Source organism: Strongylocentrotus purpuratus, unplaced genomic scaffold, assembly GCF_000002235.5.
Source record: "Strongylocentrotus purpuratus isolate Spur 01 unplaced genomic scaffold, Spur_5.0 spur5_contig_817, whole genome shotgun sequence".
In the NCBI taxonomy this organism is placed as follows: Eukaryota; Metazoa; Echinodermata; class Echinoidea; order Camarodonta; family Strongylocentrotidae; genus Strongylocentrotus; species Strongylocentrotus purpuratus.
Window position 1 is genome coordinate 115,733 of NW_022145521.1, and position 21,173 is coordinate 136,905.

General features: G+C 36.4%; 1 long non-coding RNA gene across 1 annotated transcript; it reads right to left on the reverse strand.

The window, feature by feature from the left end:
• Positions 1-403: 403 nt before the first annotated feature.
• Positions 404-19,455, reverse strand: LOC115921807. Its single transcript, XR_004063125.1, has 2 exons — positions 19,369-19,455; positions 404-2,559 (listed from the first exon to the last, which is right to left on the reverse strand). It is a non-coding gene; the product is annotated as an uncharacterized LOC115921807 (long non-coding RNA).
• Positions 19,456-21,173: the final 1,718 nt, after the last annotated feature.

Sequence of the window (21,173 nt, forward strand, 5' to 3'; positions counted from 1 at the left end):
TTATAACACTACAGTCTATCAAGGAGAATGAGTATGGTAAAACTGGTCACTCCAAGATTTATACTTTTTTGAGGCACTTCATGATCATTTTGAAGCGCAATTTTTTTAGGGCTTCAATATTACACCATATCAGACACTTATAACACATAGGGCCATGCATCTCAGATTCAACATTGGTAGACGATGCCTTTAAGAGCAGAGTTACTTAGGCAATGATGGGGAGGGAGTGAGTTTTAATTTGTAAACATTTTGTAGTCCAGATGGATTTTAACTCCTTATGGCACTCGTGAATCAATTCTTCAATATATTGACAGTTCAGTGCTAAACATCAAGCCCCACCCACCCTTTAAGAGCAGTTACTAAGGCAACGGTGGGAGGGAGTGACTTTTATTTTTTTTCTTTCTGCATGACGCATGAGATGAGGAGGATGAGTCCCCCTAGTGACGTGAATGATCTAATGACTAGCTGAACTAGAGGGGTAATTACATTCACAGAGTATGTTTTCTCTTTGGTCCAGCTCACGATGGCACAGATTTGTGAGAGGTTATGGTCATTTACATGTACATGGATGTAAAGTGTACTGTACACATATTGCAGGACTTTGTCTACAATTCGATTCCTTAGGAAAAGGACGTAAAATTACATTTTTGTCAAGTTTTTAAAGTTTTGAATGCCAACATAACACATCGCTGTACACAATTTTGACAACATACACACTGAAATGAACGATGTAATCAAAGAAGGTTATTATAACTTTGAAATGCGTTTCTCTTGAAATATTATAAATAGCATACAGTACATGTACATCCATCATCAATTTATTCATTTGTGCATTTCTTCCCTGCACACCACAAGAGCTTGTAGGACATTTTAAAGTACCTGTATCAGTGAAACCCCCTCTCACTCTAAACACACATTGAATACCTGGATGGAGATAAAAAAAAATTGTGCGGATGTTTTATCTTTTTGTGTTCTTTATATTTTTGCCCTCAGGGTTGAATCTACATCGACTTCCGACAGAAAGCTTCCACTATCTAAATCTGGCTTTTGTTCTATGTACTGTATAGCCTGGTACGGCCTACAAAACTGAATTGCTCTAAATTTCTGTTTCTCTGTTCCTCTCTGACCCTCTCTGTCTAGACCTCTTTCTCTATCTCTCTCTGTCTCTCTCTCTATCTATCTATCTCTGTCTCACTATCTCTGTCTCTTCCTCTTTCTATATGACTTGGTATACCGGCAGGAAGTAATTAATACATGTCGGTTTTGATCAGGTCATCACAATCTCCCAAGTGTCTTCCTTCCGAATACGTGTACGTTTGAATACAGCCTTATCTTTTCAATCTTTGATTCTTATCAATTATTAATAGCATACATCATCGGGCAGCTTAATATCAAAGTAGATCATTAATGGTTTGTGAAATAATCCCCACCCCCCTCCCCTCATTTCCTCTTAGTCTGTACTTGTCTTTATAGCCAACAACATCATCAGTAATGCTCATTTTGTGCACTTTTATCAAAGAAAAACCATGCCACACTTGCTATTAAACATTTCTTCACTAATTACCACTTGCAGATGAATGACTGCCACACAGATTAACAAAATTTAAAAAAATAGAAAACCATGCCTGAAAAATTCAACGATTAGACATAAACAGTAGACATTAACTGAAGAACAGCGCAAAAAAAAAGTCGCGCAAAATACTGATGGGTACTTAGTTACGTGAATATCCAATCATGGCCCTTGACAATGCCTCCCCTAACCAACTTAATTGTTGATTGATAATAACGACCCTCAACCCCAGAGGAAATAGAGGTGGAATATTAACCCTGCTGATGCCGTACGAGGACTTCTTCATGCAGGAATCAAAGGGCGTTGACTGAAGGGTAACAAGGGGTTTGAAGGCGACGACTCTGATTTACCCAGGGTTCGCGTGATTACAGCTATCCATCAACAGGTAATTTAGAAGGCAAGAAATTTTAGACCGGGAAGTCGTCAACATGGATTTTTATCAGTGCGACTTTAGAAGCCAGCAAATTTGAAATGAAACCTCTAAATACATATCAAAGATATCATAATCATAATACTATTTTCACACCACAAGTACACAAGCAATTTTTCATTATATAGTTTGGATGAATGTTTATTTGGTGTCAACATCAGACATGTTTTCATCAATTTGTTTTCTTCTATAATTTCAATCATTAATGGTACTTCCGTTCAAGGCTTACTCATAAAGCATGAAGTAATATCAATTATGTTGCTAAAAGATGATTGTTCTATCACTAATTATGGTAGATGACTCATTGGTTCATTTATATAATAAGCATTATCTCCTTTCAAATGATTAAAAGCATGGGCTCACAAGAGAGAGAGAGTTCAAATGTAATATGGACTACATAATCCAAGACTGAAAGCAAGCCAACATGGAAGATCTAGTGCAGAATATTGCCTATTTTGCATGAAAATGAAGGAAAAAAATTGGCAGTAAAAAACTTACCTTGAAAGTGTCAAACTGCGCATCTCCCAGAATTCATACATTAAGCTTGTAATTCATCTATCTGCATATAAAAAGAGTTTTAAAAAAGAAAGGAGACAAATATAAATCATTTATCTGGCATAGTCATTGATGAAATGTACTGGTACATGCAATATTAAAACGACAGGTAATTGTAATAGTGACCAGCAATAAGATATGATAAATCATTAACCACATTAAGGTGGTAATTGTACCATCAAAAATGCATTAAAACATATTCCACAAGGTCATATTTCAGTACTTAATGCATATATTAGAGTCAATTGTGTAATGAAATGTTTTATGAGTAATAAGTCTTCATGAAGAGAGGCATTAAAAACATTATTAAATAAATTGTGTACTCCCTCTCGATTAGCCATCATTCTTCCTCTCTCTCTCTCTTCTCGTCTCTCTCTCTCTCTCTCTCTCTTTTCTTTTCTCTTGACCCTTTTTCTTTTCTCCATCTCTGTCTCTCTCCCTCACCCCCTCTTTTCTCACCTTTTTATCTCTCTCCACTTCTCCTCTCTCCCTCTCTTCTCTTCTTTCTCTTTTTCTCTCTCTATCCCTCTCTTTCTTTCTCCCCATCTCTCTCTCTGTCTCTCCCTACATATCCCATCCACTTTGAGCATCCTTACTCTCTGTGATGTACATTAACATGCAGCAAGAGAGTCACCAAGGGAACTTATGTTGCCATGGAAATGCAAGGTCTGTCGGTGAAACCTTTCACATGCATCAATTCACCTATAAAAACAAGAGCCAACTTCCTGTCTAGGACACCCTCGCTTGGTTCTCCATGTACATGTATATAATCACCGAATGATACACAGGTACAGGTACCGGTACATGTAGCATAGATGGGTTGCCTCAGAAAGTGGCTTGGACAGAGAGATTGTACACTTTGAGACCTTCATGTACATGCTCAGTACATGTCTATAGCCAGGTATGTTTCAGTCTTTAAAATGACAAGATTTACATGAAAGTACACATTTCGCCTGCTAGGATATTTTCTTTTGATTCAATCAGGATTTTCCTCTTCAAATCGCTGGGAGATCCTAGCATATTGCCCCGTAAAGCCATGCACGATCAAATTCATCAGAAATCAAGGATGGAATAATGGAACAATACAAAGCTATATTTAACATATTTTGATTAAATTTCCTTTAGGCTACCAATAAGATTCTCCTCCACAGAACTCCTGTTTCACTGTACATATTTGCTCTTCTGCTAATTTGTATTTTCTAATGAAAGTACCAAACACAATGGTCCTCCTTCCCACTCTAGATTACACAATCAAGTCACTTAATAAATGCAACGCACTTGTTCAGAAACAGCCAACATCTTTTCAGAGACACAAGATTATCAATGTACAGTATATTGTCTGTTATGAGCCAAAAGAGAACTGTATATATATTGTAGTGTAAGCAATACACCTTTTTAGCTCCAAAACAACAACACCCAAAGGCAGTTACAGATAGATGAAAGAAGATCTTTGTCATGTTCAAGTACACAATATTGTAATTTACAACACATACGTGTACATGAAGAATGTAGGTCTACATTACTGTAATCAACTCTTGTGCCAAGATAAATCATCCTTTGTGTATGCAGTAAATGTCAAAAGACTCTGATTTATGCTTTAACCCTGAACTTCAGGTCAACAAATGTGCATGTTGTTGAATTGCGGCTAAGAGAATACTCTCTCTACATGAGACAATAGGACTTTTTCATGCATTGATGCACTTGAAATACTTTGTTGTTTACTCTGAATGTGCCAAAAATGTCACACTGGAATATCAGATCAACATGCAAACAGATAAATGTCCTTGCTTTCTTTGTTTGCTTTGTTTGCTTTGTTTTAAAAAGAGGAATTGGAATTGATAGTCATTAAGTGAAAGATTCAGAAAATATGATCCCACCGTTTTTATAAATGTTATAGTGAATGATTCATGTACAATGTGTAACAATCATTTACATGTTAGTTTTCTATTTCTATTATCTGCACGACAATTAAACTTTGAATATGAAAATGGAAATGGAAATTGTATCAACACAGAAAATCCAGCGTACGACTGCTATCAAGGCTTACATGTACTGTAGTTAAAATTATAACCATTACTGAATCGAATTGAAATGTACTTGATCAATACATACAGTGTACAAATTCAACATAAGCCTTGTTTACATTTACAGTGGTTGAAAGGCATTATGAATCTAGCTTGTTACAAGGCAGGCCGAAAGGGTGTTCATACACTGGAAGGTGAGGTACTGTATAATAGCAATAACTAGGCTCCTTGACCGAGCTGACAAACGATAACATCATTTTCCCCTCGTGGCCTTCTACCTTCCCGCAGTCCCAGGAAGGCAGGCAGGCAGCTAAGCAGCCTTCAGATGTGTGATACTCAACAATGTAGGTCTCTCTTTCTCCTTCAACTATTGTCCAATAATCGAGGCACGCAGCATCAAGTAGAGGCAGTTGAAGTGCAGAAAAATCAAGCACGCAAGGCTCGGTGCTACTAGCTAGGGGCTGCAGTGCACAAAGACCCCCTTCCTTGAATTTTCAGCCCCCCTCCCCCTGCCCTCCATACTGGAGTGTAGGGGACGGTGCTTACATGTATGTACCCCTACAATTTCACTAGAGACCCACAGAAAACAAAAATGTCTCTCCTTCATATTTGTCTCAAAATGAGGCACGCAACATCAAGAAGGGGCAGCGTAAGTGCAGAAAAAAATTAAGTATGCAAGGCTTGTTGCTATTACAATTAGGGGCGGCGATACACATGGAATCCCCTCCCCTGAAATTGACCCCCCCCCCCCCTCTTCATTTCAGAGTGTGAAATAGGAGATAAAGCTTATATGTTACCCTCTAAAATTTTGTTCTCCGCCCACTAAAGAAAAACAAGCCTAGCGCTCTGAAAGATACTAGTGTAAAAGAGAAAGAGAGACAAGGTCTAGGGAAAGAGAGAGCTGAGATGCAAAGCCTAAGAAATGCTCCCAGAATGAAGATGAGAATCACCCCACATCTTGTCTCTTCAAATCAACTTTCAGTAATAGATCGTACAAACAACAAAACATATAAATGGTCACCGACATTTTTTTTGCAATTATTTCATCGAAGTCAAGCATCCTACTTACATAAAATTAATCATCTAAATGGATCTGCAGATCATTATAATATATATATACATGTACATGTATATATATGTGGAAATATGGACGGGCAGGCACTGAAGTGAAATGAAATGAAAGAGCTCTCGGGAACATTTCCCTGGGACAAATTCAAGGTTGATCCAGGGATGTGATTCTAGATAAAGCCAATGAATACTACATGTATGAAGCATGAGATTTAACTCAGGGTGGGGTATGGAAAAGATATATGATATATCATTATCATATCCAGTGGGTTAAGATTTGCTTGGTAATTCTACAAACCGACCGTACGGTAAACATGCACAATGAGAGAACCCTGGATGTTTCATCATTCAATATGATTGATCAATATATGTACAAACATCTGATCCTAGCTTGTTCTCACAGTATGTTTGATCTAGATTTTATGTACATACACGAATACAAGCAGAAGAACAGTGCTCTTTTCAAGACTCAACTTGTTGAAAGGGTAGGATAAATATAGAATTCCAGCAAAGGATATCTACTAAATATGATTCATGTAGATATTATTATGATTTTTTTAATACAAAATTAATAAAATATACATGTATTAATGTAATACCTTAGTCACATGGTCATACCGACTTCAAACCAGTTCCAAACTGACTTATTCTCAGTTGATAGTGTACAAGTAACATTTAGTTGGAACTACAATATCTATTTTTCACGTAGACATATATCTTGCACATGTATTTTAATCAATTAACTGCTTTACTACCCATCTATTATTTATGCAAACCTCCTCCATACACTGTCATATACATGTACATTCAATGCCTGCCAAGTTTTACCCATGGCAATTAGCATGGGTGGGGCCTACATGTATGGTTTCAGTCTCATTCTCATCCATATGCAATGGATGCCTTTACATGTAGTTTACTTGAGCAAGAATTACACTCACACCCTGCTCCCTCCTTTACACTAACGTACGTAAGATGCGTTTGTTGCCTTGCATACTGTAAACGCAGAAATATTTGGGGTACATCAATTTTCGCGGATTTAACGCTAAGATCGGCAAGCACAAATTTTAGAACTCGAGAAAATATTAGCATGACTTCTTAAGCGTGTTCTAAATGGCTGAATTGCGTGCAACGCGAATTTAAGAACCTGCGAATATGTTTTGGGGTCGCTCAGCACAAAAAATGACAGCATTTACAGCATACATGGAACTGGGAGTTCCCTCACATTTGCGTAAATGCTGACCGTTGCTGGACGGTGCCGACTGTGTTTTTTTTCTCAATTAGCTCAGCTGGCATAGTTTCTTCAAGACGCAATTACGAATAAGACGGAGGGAGATAGAGAGTGAGAAGTGGGGAAAAGAGGGGGGGGGGGGAGAAAAAAAAAGAGTGAGAGAGAGAGAGAGAGAGAGAGAGAGAGGGGGAGGGGGAGAGAGAAAAGAGAGTGAGAGACAATCTATTAATCAGTGCAATCACATAGTGCATGTAAATGGTGCTTTTGGGTACACGTACATCATCACCTCTAGTTAGCACGGCATAGCAAAAGCCCTTGTCCAAGTATGAACAACCATGTTCAAATTATAAAATAACCCTGTTTTCCCCACCCAATCTTCCCTTTTCTTCCAACCTCAAAAGCAGTCATTGATGTCCGTGCACATATTGCATTTCCAATCGCCAAGTGCAGGAAGTAGCTCCTTCCGCACTATAATTCAAAATAAAAACTACAAAGTCTGCTCAGTGAGTTACAATTTTATTTAGTCGGCACAACCTAGTCTACTTTCCAGGTACATTTAGATGCACATGTACATGTATTGTCAGCATTTCATATTCTATTATAACACCATCGCAACTACTGCCGCATAATCAACCTACATAGTAAGACTATCTCAAGTCAAGACTATTGAAACACAAACATAATTTCGAAACACAAACATAATTTCTCTGGAATAAACACATTGACAAAAGTGTATTGAAAATTTTGAAATTCCACCAAATTTTATTGTAATTGTTGAAGTCCTGTTTTATGAACTCTAACTGTTAACTGGGGCAAAAAACTATGCAATTATGGGCTAGTTAATTGAGGCTATATTCCAGAGTGCATCACTTATAAGAGTCACAGTATCTGACGCACATAACTTCAGGATAAACGGAGAGATAAAAGTATGCAGAGGTGTAATGGAATGATTGGTTTCTTTTAGGAGAGGGTTAGCAGATTATATTCGACCTAAATTGAGATCATGCACGAATCCCATAAGTGCTTACAGGGAGGTACATGTACACATACATGTATATCTGTACATGACGAGTGCTAAAAATGGCTTTCACACACTCAACAAAAAAACGGCTATTGAATAGAGAGACAAAGCAATTTATTTTGATACACAATCAAGTATATATGCGAAAATGACAATGACGTATTACGTAATCGAAACACAAACATAATTTCTCTGGAATAAACACATTGACAAAAGTGTATTGAAAATTTTGAAATTCCACCAAATTTTATTGTAATTGTTGAAGTCCTGTTTTATGAACTCTAACTGTTAACTGGGGCAAAAAACTATGCAATTATGGGCTAGTTAAAGTATTAGTCCAGATTGAGGCTATATTCCAGAGTGCATCACTTATAAGAGTCACAGTATCTGACGCACATAACTTCAGGATAAACGGAGAGATAAAAGTATGCAGAGGTGTAATGGAATGATTGGTTTCTTTTAGGAGAGGGTTAGCAGATTATATTCGACCTAAATTGAGATCATGCACGAATCCCATAAGTGCTTACAGGGAGGTACATGTACACATACATGTATATCTGTACATGACGAGTGCTAAAAATGGCTTTCACACACTCAACAAAAAAACGGCTATTGAATAGAGAGACAAAGCAATTTATTTTGATACACAATCAAGTCCACTTACTAGTACACTCCAAATCCAATTCAAGATATATGAGGCAGTCCACAAGCCATAGATGTAATGATACTCAGCACTGTCAGCAGACGGAAAATGCTTACAGTTGATATGCACCCACACCAATGATATTTTTAGGCTGCAATTGCTGGTGAAGCTCGATCTTGCCAATTCCGTCGGCTCCCAGGTAAAGTACAGATATGCATTGAAGCCAGAGAGGCATTAGAATTATATTTATATATCCATTTTGATGACATCCACTAATCTCAAGGCATGACTATTTATTGAAATCTGATAAATTGCCCCCGGAGCATGATGAAGTCGTAGAAAATGGTGGCAAAGTACCCTGAAAATAGGGTGCAGCCCGAAAAAAGGCACTCCCCCAAAGCAGTATCCAGAATTAATACCCCATCTCAGGGGTTATTGTTCTTACAAGATTTGCAGCACATAAGAATGTTTACAACTATTACAGAGAGAGAGAGAGAGAGAGAGAGAGAGAGAGAGAGATAGCTATAAATCAGTGCCCATCTTAATACTCCACCCCTTTCCAGAGAGCAGCGGGGCTATCATCTCCCGGACAGAATATTTCTCTTGACATGCACGCTCACCAGCTCTGGAGAAGCTCTGGAGAAGAAATAGAGCAGCAGGGGCTCCACCCGGCTTCAGGGCACGTCGGTGCAGTCTGGATTTATTGAAGCACTTTTAATAAGGCGATCCACCGGTGAACAGTGACTTGGAACTGTATTTCCAGGAAGCCTGTCAGGATAATTGTCTACTTTCAAAGCAAAAATGTAACACCTGAACTGGGGTCCTATTTTTATCAGGTATACGCCCCAGTTACATACAGCAACAGCACACGGGATATTGCCATAACTGCTCGAGGCCAAATAATAATTTCATTAAATACTTAACCATATCTTTGTTAATTTAGGGAAACTGTATGGCAAAAAACCTTCATCGGCTCAAAGGGGATCATGGGGCAAAACACCCTTTAAAGTTGTGATCTTTTAGCTGGATCTTTTTTGGTGATTAATTATATACATGTAAGTCTTTTGTTGCTCCTTTTGTTGCATCCTCCTGACGTTCCTCCTCAACACCCTTCATTATATTTTATTTAGAAGAAATGATCTTAAAACAGACATAAATATCCTGTAGTTATCTTCAAACTATTTCAACTTTCACTTGTTATGACTTCATTCTTTGTCTCTAAATTCCCTGTTTTTTCCTCTTTTTTTCCTACTTCTGTCTCTCTCTATTTCTATATCGATTTCTCTTTTTCTTCATGATGCACCCCATTGATGTCTTTTTTAGTCTATCTCTCTCTCTCTCTCTCTCTCTCTCTCTTTCTTCCACTTCTTTCTAGCTTTCTCTCAACACCCCCTCTCTCTATCTCTCTCTCTCCCTTTGTCTCTTTCTCTCTTCCTCTAGCACCTTTTCAAGAGCTCTAAATGAAAAGGCCGAGTCACTGGGTGAGAACTGGAGGCAAGCCCGGTCGAAAAGTGAGAACTCGAGGCAATCGCAATCATAAATAAGATCAATATCTGAAACACTTGTAATTTTCCTGGAAAATTGTAAACTGTTTATGCTTTGTGTCCATTTCCCCTCGGAGCATATAATAACCAGCAATTCCAGTGATGACATATTTGTATGGAATGAATAGAAAATGGATGCAGAGACCCAGCTTTGAGGTTACACTCCATTGTTAAAAATGGTTCCAGGTAACAATACGTTCAAAAAGAAAACTTGGAAGAGGCTGGCGGGTTTTCTACTTCAGTGCATACAGAAATTAATTTCAACTTCATCACAAAAGAGTCAATGAACAATTATCCTAGTCTTCCCTATTTTTCAGTACAAAGTCTTCTTTGGTAAGAAGTTAAAGCACAGACACAGTTGTGCTTGCAGTTACATGTAGGCTAGCTTTTGGAAAAACAAGCTTTCAAACTTGGTTTTCTGACATTTCTAGTTATTAAATATACATTGTAATGCTATTTCAATTGTTATCACATGACGAGTTTTACCTACTTCCTAGGAATGTTCTCAATACCTATATGAAATCTAGATGATAGTCGGGATAGTAGAAAAATAAGCAGAACCAGAAAGCGATATCACAAATATATTATTATTGGTTGCTAGATGAATTAAGCACCTGCTTAGAATTGCTAGTATCTTGCGTTTTATCAACAAATAATGAATAAAATATCTTTTATTTGGGGGGGGGGGGAGGGGTACCAGAAAAGGGAGGGCATGAATTTTCTCTTGTTTATGTATGAAACTGAAAGGGCCTTTAAACTTTAGAGTCAAATAAAAAAAAAAAAACTGAATTGACCTCATATGCACTAGCACGCAGATGGGCACTAGAACCCATGTGGTTTTTGATGTTCATAATTAGTCTGTTATTCATCCAATTTTGACCTCCAGATATTCATCACAAGCACAAAATTCTTTGAGCGTACTGCTGACGAGTTCAAAATGTGCAGTGCCTATGCCAATAGGAAATTACATACAAGGACATGTAGATTCTATGTACCGTTCTAATAATAGGACCATGTACATTGATAATGGCAGTGTAAAAAATAATTTTCTGTTTGCACGAGCCCTAATAGGATATGGTGTTGTACAATTGCAAGTGTTTCATAGTGATATAGTTCCCTTTCAATTTACTAGCAGACTTTAATAATTAGGGCCTACATGTAGTGTACATACAAACAAATAAAGGGCATCTTAGCCTTAGGGCTTTCCATCAAGATTTCTATGTTTAATAGGAAAGTGCAGTAGTATTGGGTTTATTTTATGTCTAGTAACAACATGATGGAAAAGCACATATTAAACACAGTGTTATCTATAGGAAAAGTAGCACTGATTCAGTACAAGAAATTATCAATGATTCTGTTGATTTCTCAGCTTTTATTTACAACTCAGAAAAAAAAGTCAGAAATAACTGCAATATGTCATACCGTAAATCTCCGTGTATAAGGCGCACTTTTTTGCCGCCGAAAAAATTTGAAAGTCGGGGGTGCGTCTTATAAACAGGTACAGGTTTTTTTTTTTAGTTTCGATTTATGGCGCTATGTCTGGCAATGTCGCATATGTTTTCTATAACAAATGGTGTACCACAAGGTTCTATCCTAGGTACTCCATTATTAGAAAGATAGAGGATGCTATTCATATCATGCATGACTATTGATGTTTGGCATAGAACACAGTGCTTCTACTAGGTGATGTGAAGAGGCTGGTGTGGGACACTTGGTATCATGAAGCCTTAGACTGTTGTTACTATTATTTGTGACAAGTTCACAACTTCTACTGCACCTCGATGTAAAATGAAGGTCCTTCCCCGCGTGGGTTTTCGGCAACAAAACAACAACAACAACAAAACAAAAAACGATTTTTTTTTTTTTTTTTTTTTTTTTTTTTTTTTTTTTTTTTTTTTTCCCTTCTTCTTTTTTCCCCAAAATAGGGGTGCGCCTTATACACAGGTGCGCCTTATACACGGAGATTTACGGTATGTATCCAAGCTCTTCATCAAATAAGAATAAAAAACAAAAGAACATACTGTAACAATTTGGGGCACTAAAAACCAAGCACTTAGCAATACTTCAGTATATTGGCTTGGGTGATTAATTTTAATGAGTAATTTGATCTGGTTATATTTCTGATTCAGAACTTGTGTTTCTGTTTCTATCCAATTTGCTAGCCACCATCATTTATGTGCTTATCATTTTCTGCATAACTGAGCAATGCGTATATCAATATGTTTATTTGGTGGGACACCCCGCCCCTCACCCCGCCCCTCCATTAAAAAAGGGGGACATCTCTACAAAACACCAACTAAAATAAGCATGGGCACAAAATATCACTTTCATCCACTGTCCTCTCTGGCAGGGCCTCGTTTTCTTTGAGAAGCAATAAAACACAGAAACTGAAAGCGCATATTTGCAATTCACCATCCCAGATTCATATTTCTATCCTGCACCTGATAGGAGCACCATCCCTGATCGTCCGTTCAGGAATGAGAAAGTTATGCCAACCCATGTCCATGCCGCACCTCTAACCACGCACAGGACATGGAAACCCATGCACGGGACCCATTCGAAATGCAGTGTCATGTGTATGGGCAGTGGAAGAGGAAGAAAGCGATTAGTTGATTTAGAGAATATCACAGCTCAGATGTTGGCAGTGATTTAATCACTTTTGGACGTCCTATTTCCTATACATTTTGCTCTCAGCTAAAGAATGGACATGGGTTGAATTGACAGGTAGCTAGCCTACAAAGTTGTGTGTACATGTACACATGTACATGATGTATGTTTAAGCTGAATTGTTATCAATTTAAGGGCTAAAATAAACTGTATGTACATGTATCCCCATCAAGTGTACAAACACTGTAGCAAATCTATTGTTTCAATAAAGTCTTTATTTACTGAAAGAAAGAAAAAAGACAGAAAGGGGCACATGTAAAGTACTGTATATCCACCTCACAAACTTTCAGCGAATTTAGCATAATATGATTTGCAGACGTATTTGAATGATAGTTTAAACAAAGAAAATGAAATTTATAAGCTCTATGTCCTGAGGTTCTAGTTATTAATCACTTTGTTAATACTGTATGCAGAATCTACGAAATTTGAAGGTCTAAATGACAATTAAGCATTTCCATGAATTTGGCAAGGGTTTGTACATTTGCAAAAGAATTGTCATGATTTACGCCAAATTATGATGATAATGAAACAAATATCACTTCCACCTGTACATATGAAACAAAGTCCAAGGGAAATACTCAAAATGCTTGTACAAGTAACTTCCTCTTGTTATAAAACCATACAAGAGTATTTATAGGATAATATACATGTACTTCTACGCACACAATGTACATTAAATGTTTAGACAGATCATGGGAGGGTGAATGTACTTTTTTCTCACTTTCATTTCCCTGAACTTTATTTCAACATGATCAGTAATAAGGATAATAAGCATACATGTAATAGATAACATAAGCCTTGTGCATACAGTGTACTGCATACACACTGTAAAAAGTTTGATATGGACCCCCTTCTATAAATTGGAGCCTGATTATGGACAAGCATTTAGCATGTACAAACTTTTCTTTACTAAACTGCACTTCTAATTTAATCAAAGGGCCTTCATTTAAAAGAAAATTGAGGGTTGGATTACAAATGAACATTATACATGTACATGTTCTTTGCAATTTGAAGCTTTGCAATGGAACAGTCTAACCTTCATTAATAGTAATTAGCTAACTAGAGGTCTAGGGGATTTAGAAATAAGGGTCTGACCACAATCTGAGCTGAAGGATAAACATGGCATTGTTGGTCAAATTCATTCAAGGTCTGATGTGTCTTTATGTATGCCTCAATGATTTCAAAAGAACCATAAGCAGGTAAACACATGTATTGTACATAGGGACATGTACTGTAGGCATGTGGACTTGCTTGTTGCACATACATGTACATGTACACTGTACATGTGGAATGTACAAGTACAGTACGCTGTAGGTCCCTACATGTATGGGACAAAGTTTTACAGTGTAAGAATGCAAACGTGTATAAAATTGTATACAACTATATTGATACATGTACTGTATGTAGTTAGGTGTACATGTACATGTACATGTATACAAAGCTCTTGCCAGTCATGGGAACAACTTACCCTAAAATTGTTATAATGTAGGCAGCGCCAGGAGCGTCACAACGTGACCGACATGTGCGCTATATAAGAAGGCAAAGAAGCCATCATTATTATTATTATTATTACATGTGCATGTACATGTATATAACATGCAAGTCCATGTTGTACTGTGAATGTCAGAGTACATGTATCTCAAGTACATACTAAATGTCTTGACCATATTAATATGGACACTGATATGCAACATTAAATTCAAACGTTTTTTCAAGGTTTCTGGCAATATATTTGCAAAAAATGAAGAAGATCTACAAGTATATCGGACAATAATGGACACAAGTAAAACTTCTCAATTCAAAGAGATCACATACATGTACATACTTGTACGATACATGTACACACAAAAAAAGGGGAATACAATGTGATTCTTGACACATTTTCAGGAACTCGCGAAACGATTCCTTGAGATTCAATGAGCTCTAAATGTTCATTATATTAAAGTGATCTCAGCCCTATAATTGTAAAATTTCACCCCTTCTTTGAAACTGGCAAAATCTGGGAATGTTAATATAAAGGAAGACAATTTAAAGAAAAATATATATCACATTTTATATGACAAGATCAGTTTGCAAAGAGCAATATACATGTATATCTGACAGCTTTGAAATAGGGCCATAATTAAAACTGAAAGATAAACCGAACTAAAAACAATTCCCAGTAAGTTGTCCAAAAAAATAGTTATCAATGATATCATCTTCATCTTAAGGATAAATGATTGAGGGCATTTTGAAAAAGGAAAAATAGCACTCCGTGTAATTTTATCTGACAGCTTTGAATTGGGAACATAACTTATATATGACACCCTCCCCTTTTCCACAAATCTACTTAAAATATATAGATAATTGAAGACAATTTTTCCACTTTAGGATAATATATCGCAGGAATTTTGAGAAGACAGAAATGGAGGTCACAAAGGTGACAATATTGAAGATTGCTTTCAGCTATGATCATATATTATGACCTTCTCCATTTCCACAAAAGTGACAACAAAGGCAAAATTGAAATAACATCACACCTGCATTTTCTGAGAAGTTTTTGACAATGTTCTTATATCATTTAGAAATAGGCTTTTGGGTTAACAATATGTCATAAACAAATGTACTACAGTGTTTGTACCTGTATAACCACCTTCATAGCAACACCCCCCCCTTGAAACGAAGCCACTCAAGCAACTCATACATGTCTATGATTAAATTAAACCTTGTATGAAAAAAACATACAAGTATACAACAACAAAAAGGGACATCACACAAATTACACAATTGATGTAAGTTAAAAAGTGTAATTTCACTTTTGTGCGTTTCATTTCATGTTTGTTGATGTTCTGGTTTTCTTATTACATCTCAGGAGGACACATAAACACAGGATGACTGAAAATTGTGCAGCAACACTTCACAACAAGAAAAGGGGAAAATAAGCAACGTACATGTACATGTAGATTTCTGTGTATTAAAGTGAACAGTACATGTAATGTACATGCAGCATAGCAATTTGAAAGCTCTGAAATATGTTCCACAACTGGCTGCTCCTGGGAAGAGAAAGGTCAAATTGGAGGTCAAACTCAGAAGACATTGACCTCCGGAGACTGGGGGCTCTTGCATTCCTTGGCCGACCTCAATAGAAAGGAACCCAAGGCACATCCATCGCGACCAAGCCAATAACACACATGATCTTCATTGGATCCACGGCTGGAGAATCTGAACTCTGAGTGGGTCTACATGACATATGCGCAATGTCAAATGTTCCATACTCAGGAGTAAATCAAGCTAATTCATTTCATTTGGGCGAGACTTGCAAAGCTATCTTTCTTTGAAACACAAAGACAAAATATAATAAATCATAAAGCAATTAAGCAGCCAACAACAGAGTGTTATTCAGCCATTGTAATTGGGCCCTGTTTACGAGTAAACCTTATTTATTTGAAGATTCACTCTACATAGAAGAATGACATTGATATATTTTATAGATGATCTCCTTTTAATAAGGGCGTATACACAAAAACAGAAAGTAATTCAGCAACAACAACGACGTCAAAAGAGCCCTGAAACCCTACAATGGAGGAATCTGTTGTGCATTAAACTAGAATAAATTGCTCTGAAGGAAATCTTGCCTTTTCAATACATAATCTCACAAAGAGCTCCAGCGAACGAAAAAGGATTTCTTTACTGCTCTCAATACTAACCGCTAAACATTTTATGAACACATGAACTGTTTACATGAATATGTTCTGTGACCCGGACATAAATGCACATGACATATTAACCGGCCTGTCTCATGATGAAATACAAAAGATGGAATGTTTCACAATATTGGACAGTTTTGCAAAACCGATACAGAATCACAGATAAAATGACACATAATCAACTTTAGTTGCATACAGTGTGGAAATTATCTCGTAGCTCTTTCTTTATTTGTTACGTACATGTATCTACTTTGAGAGTTATTTGAAATAATTTTAGGAATTCAATTCTTTCTTGTTTGTTTCATCGTTACCAAAGCTCCTTTTATTTTTCCTCATAACTTTTGGAGATTTCCGGGGCTAAATTACTCACAATTCCTTTGTATTTTCCCACTGGTTACAACCTGCAAATCATCACTTACAAACAAGAAAAATGAGCATCCTTTTGTCCAATTACATGTACACGATCCATACAGTTGAAGACACTATGATAAATCCGATCATTTAAACAAAAAATGACACAATCAAACATAGGCCCTGGCAGCATTTATTTTTTAATTTAATATTAGAAACTTCACATGAAGAGGAACAAACATTCGCACCAGGGGTAAAATTATTTCACACCAGTTACCCCATGAGATTCCGTCCCGTCCCCTCTGTTATGCTATGATGAATATATCAAGATTCCTTCCTTGTGAAACTTTGACAACGACGAGAACAAAAGTGAGGTTCACACTGTAACAATCTCGTTAATTTAAGGTTTAGGGCAGGCCATGGTTTTAAACTTCTAAGTTATCTCGCAGTTAGGGATTGTGTGGATGCACTCATGGTTGTGAATATGAAACTTCAAGTTTACTGTCTTAGTTATAAACCATGAGTGATCATTACATAAGCATAATACCGGTAAGTTGATGAATATTAATAACTGTAGTACGAGCAGCGGGGATCAACACTCGAAGTTACTGTATGTGTTGTGTGGATGCAATTAACTATGAGGATAACAGTTAATAGTAGTTTAAAGCTTGTACTTTAATAAAAATGACTACTAGTACTACTACATGTAGTACATGTACCAGGCTTGTAGTTTAAAACTTTGCAAACTCGTTTTTTTCAATTCTACATGTATGTTGACCCTCATCATGGTTGGTGGATCGTTGTTCATTTCTTTGAGGATCTGATTCCCCCAAAAAGTATACAACTACGACAGTACTGTATGACAGTGTGTAGGCCTATCAGGCACAGAACGGAAGAGTTTTCTTGGAAGTAAAATATATCCCCAGTATGTCTTGAGTCAATAATAAAGGTGAAAAGGCAATTCTTTACAATACATGTACATGAATATTTTCACAATTTGTCATTTTGGGTTAGATAACCCCACAAGATAAACAGAGGTAATTTAGCAGTCTGACCAGAAAACACACTGAAGACAGGATACAAGCAAATCTTCAAAACTAAATCTTACATATCAAAATTAGGAATTTTCTCAAACATTGGGTACATGTACTTTCAGCTGGTTTGGAGTAATTTCATTTGATCACATTTCATCTTTTCATTTCCTCATTAAAAAACCAACATTGTTTAAACAGCATTGGTATTATCGTTATATCACCAACCTCCATAAATTTGTTTTATTCATTCCACAAATAATTTCTGAATTACTGTACCAAGGCCAACAATGCCATTGGAGGTGAAGGTTCTAATTAACTTCCCTTTAATTTATTTGTTCTTTGAAATAATATCATTTTAACCCTGATGCTTACACAGCTTTCAATATTCAACCTTCAGATAGAGCAAAAAAATAGCCTAGTTAGGTTGGCGAGTTTCCGGGTTCTGCTGATATGACCATCAATATTTCCCTTGAACTGTGTATTTTTCTAAGCGAGCGACACTAAGAGCCAATGCTTTTGTTTCTTCCATCATCCCGACACCCCCCTTCTGCAAATACATTTTAGTTGATACGTTTTTACAAGATTTTACAGATGAAATTAATAGATGTCTTTTTAGTTGATAATTTGTTTAAATGAAATACATGTACATGTACATGTTGTAGATTTTAATTCAAGTTGATGTCGGTAGATTTTTTGGCACAGCACTTTGCAGTCTTTCCACAATATCCCACATGTATTCTTTTCTTGACAGAAATATTAACCTAAATTGAAAGGAAGCTTGGTAGACACTTCTCCACTTTAAGAAAAATCTCTTTACAATTTGTAGTGACTTTATCAATTGATGCCATTACCAAATGCTTCAGTTGGCATTCCGTCACACGTTACGTCACACGTTACATCAACAAAATTAACTGCTTTCTAAACTACCGAACTAAACTACATGTAGGCCTACATCGACTTTACTCATTTCTTTAGCCATAAAAGGAAACAACAATGATACAAAATCATAATTATATATTCACTGGCACATATTCAGTCTGTGTTTTCTTTCGTAGACAAAGTTTAAAATGTAACATGATCAAACTTTCACAAACACCATTTCTCAGTCTCACATTGAAAGTCAAAATTAACTTTGCCCCTCTACTACAGATTGACTGAAGTAACTTAGGGAAGTTAAGACAAGTAAGACTGACCGGTCATGTTATCAATTATTTAAGGTGGACTCTCATATTGACATGCCATGGTCATTTTCTTAACCCACAGAAAGGAAGTGACCACAACAACACACAACCACATAGAGGTCTACATACACAGGCCAGTACCGTCCCGTAACACAGGCTTGAACACCGCTCTGTGTCCCCGTACCTTTCACACGTACCGTACACGACAATACAATAGTACATGTAAATAATACAGCGCACTCTTATTTTTGAAACACATTTTTCGATTGCATTTTCGGATAGAAACAATACAGAACAGCATAAATAAACGATAACAAACGAATATAATAGTTGTTAATTATATATATATTGATAAATTATACGTACCTAGACACCAAAATCATTAAAAATCCTATATATTCGGGCCCATGTCAGTGAGTTCTCCTGCATCAAAGGTCGGGTTGATCTTGGAAAATAAAGTGTATTCTCAGAATATAGACCATTATGGTCGAATTCATTCAAAATAGGGGTGTGTTTCGAATGACTTTGTATCATAATCCTAGATTTGGATATGTAGTCAGAAATATCAATCAATTAAATACCAATATATTTTATTAACGTAAAATTCTCTTTTTGCTTCACAGCTTGAAATATCGAAACACCTCTAAAACAGATAGCATAAATTATTTTACCCTTTTTATATAATGAATCATTCCATGACGTCACGCACTAAGTGATTGCTCTCGCTCTCATGTCAAGGCGACTACACTACATTGCATTCAATGAGAGGCATTGCAGTGCTAAGCATATGAACCACGACGAGCGATTTCAAGTTGAAGTCCAAGTTGATTTAGTTCACTTACTCACTACTCATTCGGTAGTCATTTTTAATCGCCCATAATACATCTGACTGCTTGAAATTCGCGTATTACATTTGAAATCTTATCAAATTCGTAACCAAGTGACTCTCAAGTCTAGATCAGATTAAGAAAACGATTATGATATAAAATTTAAAAAAATATATTTTATGATCCCTCAATTTGTTATACCACGGCCCACGTGCGCAGCATTGCCCGGCATTATGTTCATCATTGATTGACTTGTTTTTTTTCTTCATGTGACAATTGATTTTCTTCTGTTTCTTCCCATCAAAGACCACGACTCGATGGTTGTCACGTCACCAAGTCATTACTTAATCGCTGTTGTGATAGCATAGAAGGAGATTATTATTCTGTTGAAAATTCTGCCTTCAATTGCTGCCTAAGAACCTTTAGTGTTTCTTCAGTTGTAAGATATTCTATTTTTACTGTATTTTTATAACATATAGCTTTGTAACATTTATATATATTTCTTCCATGCCCCAGGTTGGACCGTTTAAGAAATAGAACAAACATCGAACATCAAACATGTCGAGAAGGAGTCCTCGTTGGACAACATTTAATATCATCAGTTTTCGATCTTTATTTTTAAAATCTTTCTTTCTTTCTTTCTTTCTTCTATCTTTCTCATCCTTAGGCCTATATATTTAATAAAAACGTAATACAAATTATAACATCTCCTTTTATTTTTTTCATTTCGATACGGTGTTTCAAAATAACAGGCATTCAGCCGCAAAGCTGTTTCTTCAGCAAGTCTGAATACAATACAAAATAAAACAACATTATAAAAATAAAATAACATCAGATTCAGTAACAATTTTAAAATATTCACAAAGAAATATACAATTAAAACATAAATGGAAGTTATAGGCCTATACAATTGTTAAAAACTTTGTTTCCACTTATTCTATAATAACAATAATTAAACTCTCTAAATTAGGGTGGAAAATCACTTTTTCGAGGGGGGGGGGGGTGCCTTGTCATCACTATTTCGTTTTGAATGGAAATCCACGTTGAAAGAAAGCAATACATTCTCTAAAAAGCCAGAGGGCTTATGCCGCTAAAGAGTAATTCTACCAGCCTACTTCGGAGTGAATTTTATAATAATTTTGGATAGGATTTATCTCCAGACGAAGAGGCCCCCTTTATGATTCCTTTATTAAACAGTACATTTTCCTGTAAAAATGAATAAGCCTGTGAAATTTGGATATGATATGTAGGCATATACATTCATATGATCTGAAAGCAATTTCCAGATTTTGTCATTCATTAATACTTCGCGAAGGTGTACGATGAAAAACGTTTTCCTATAAA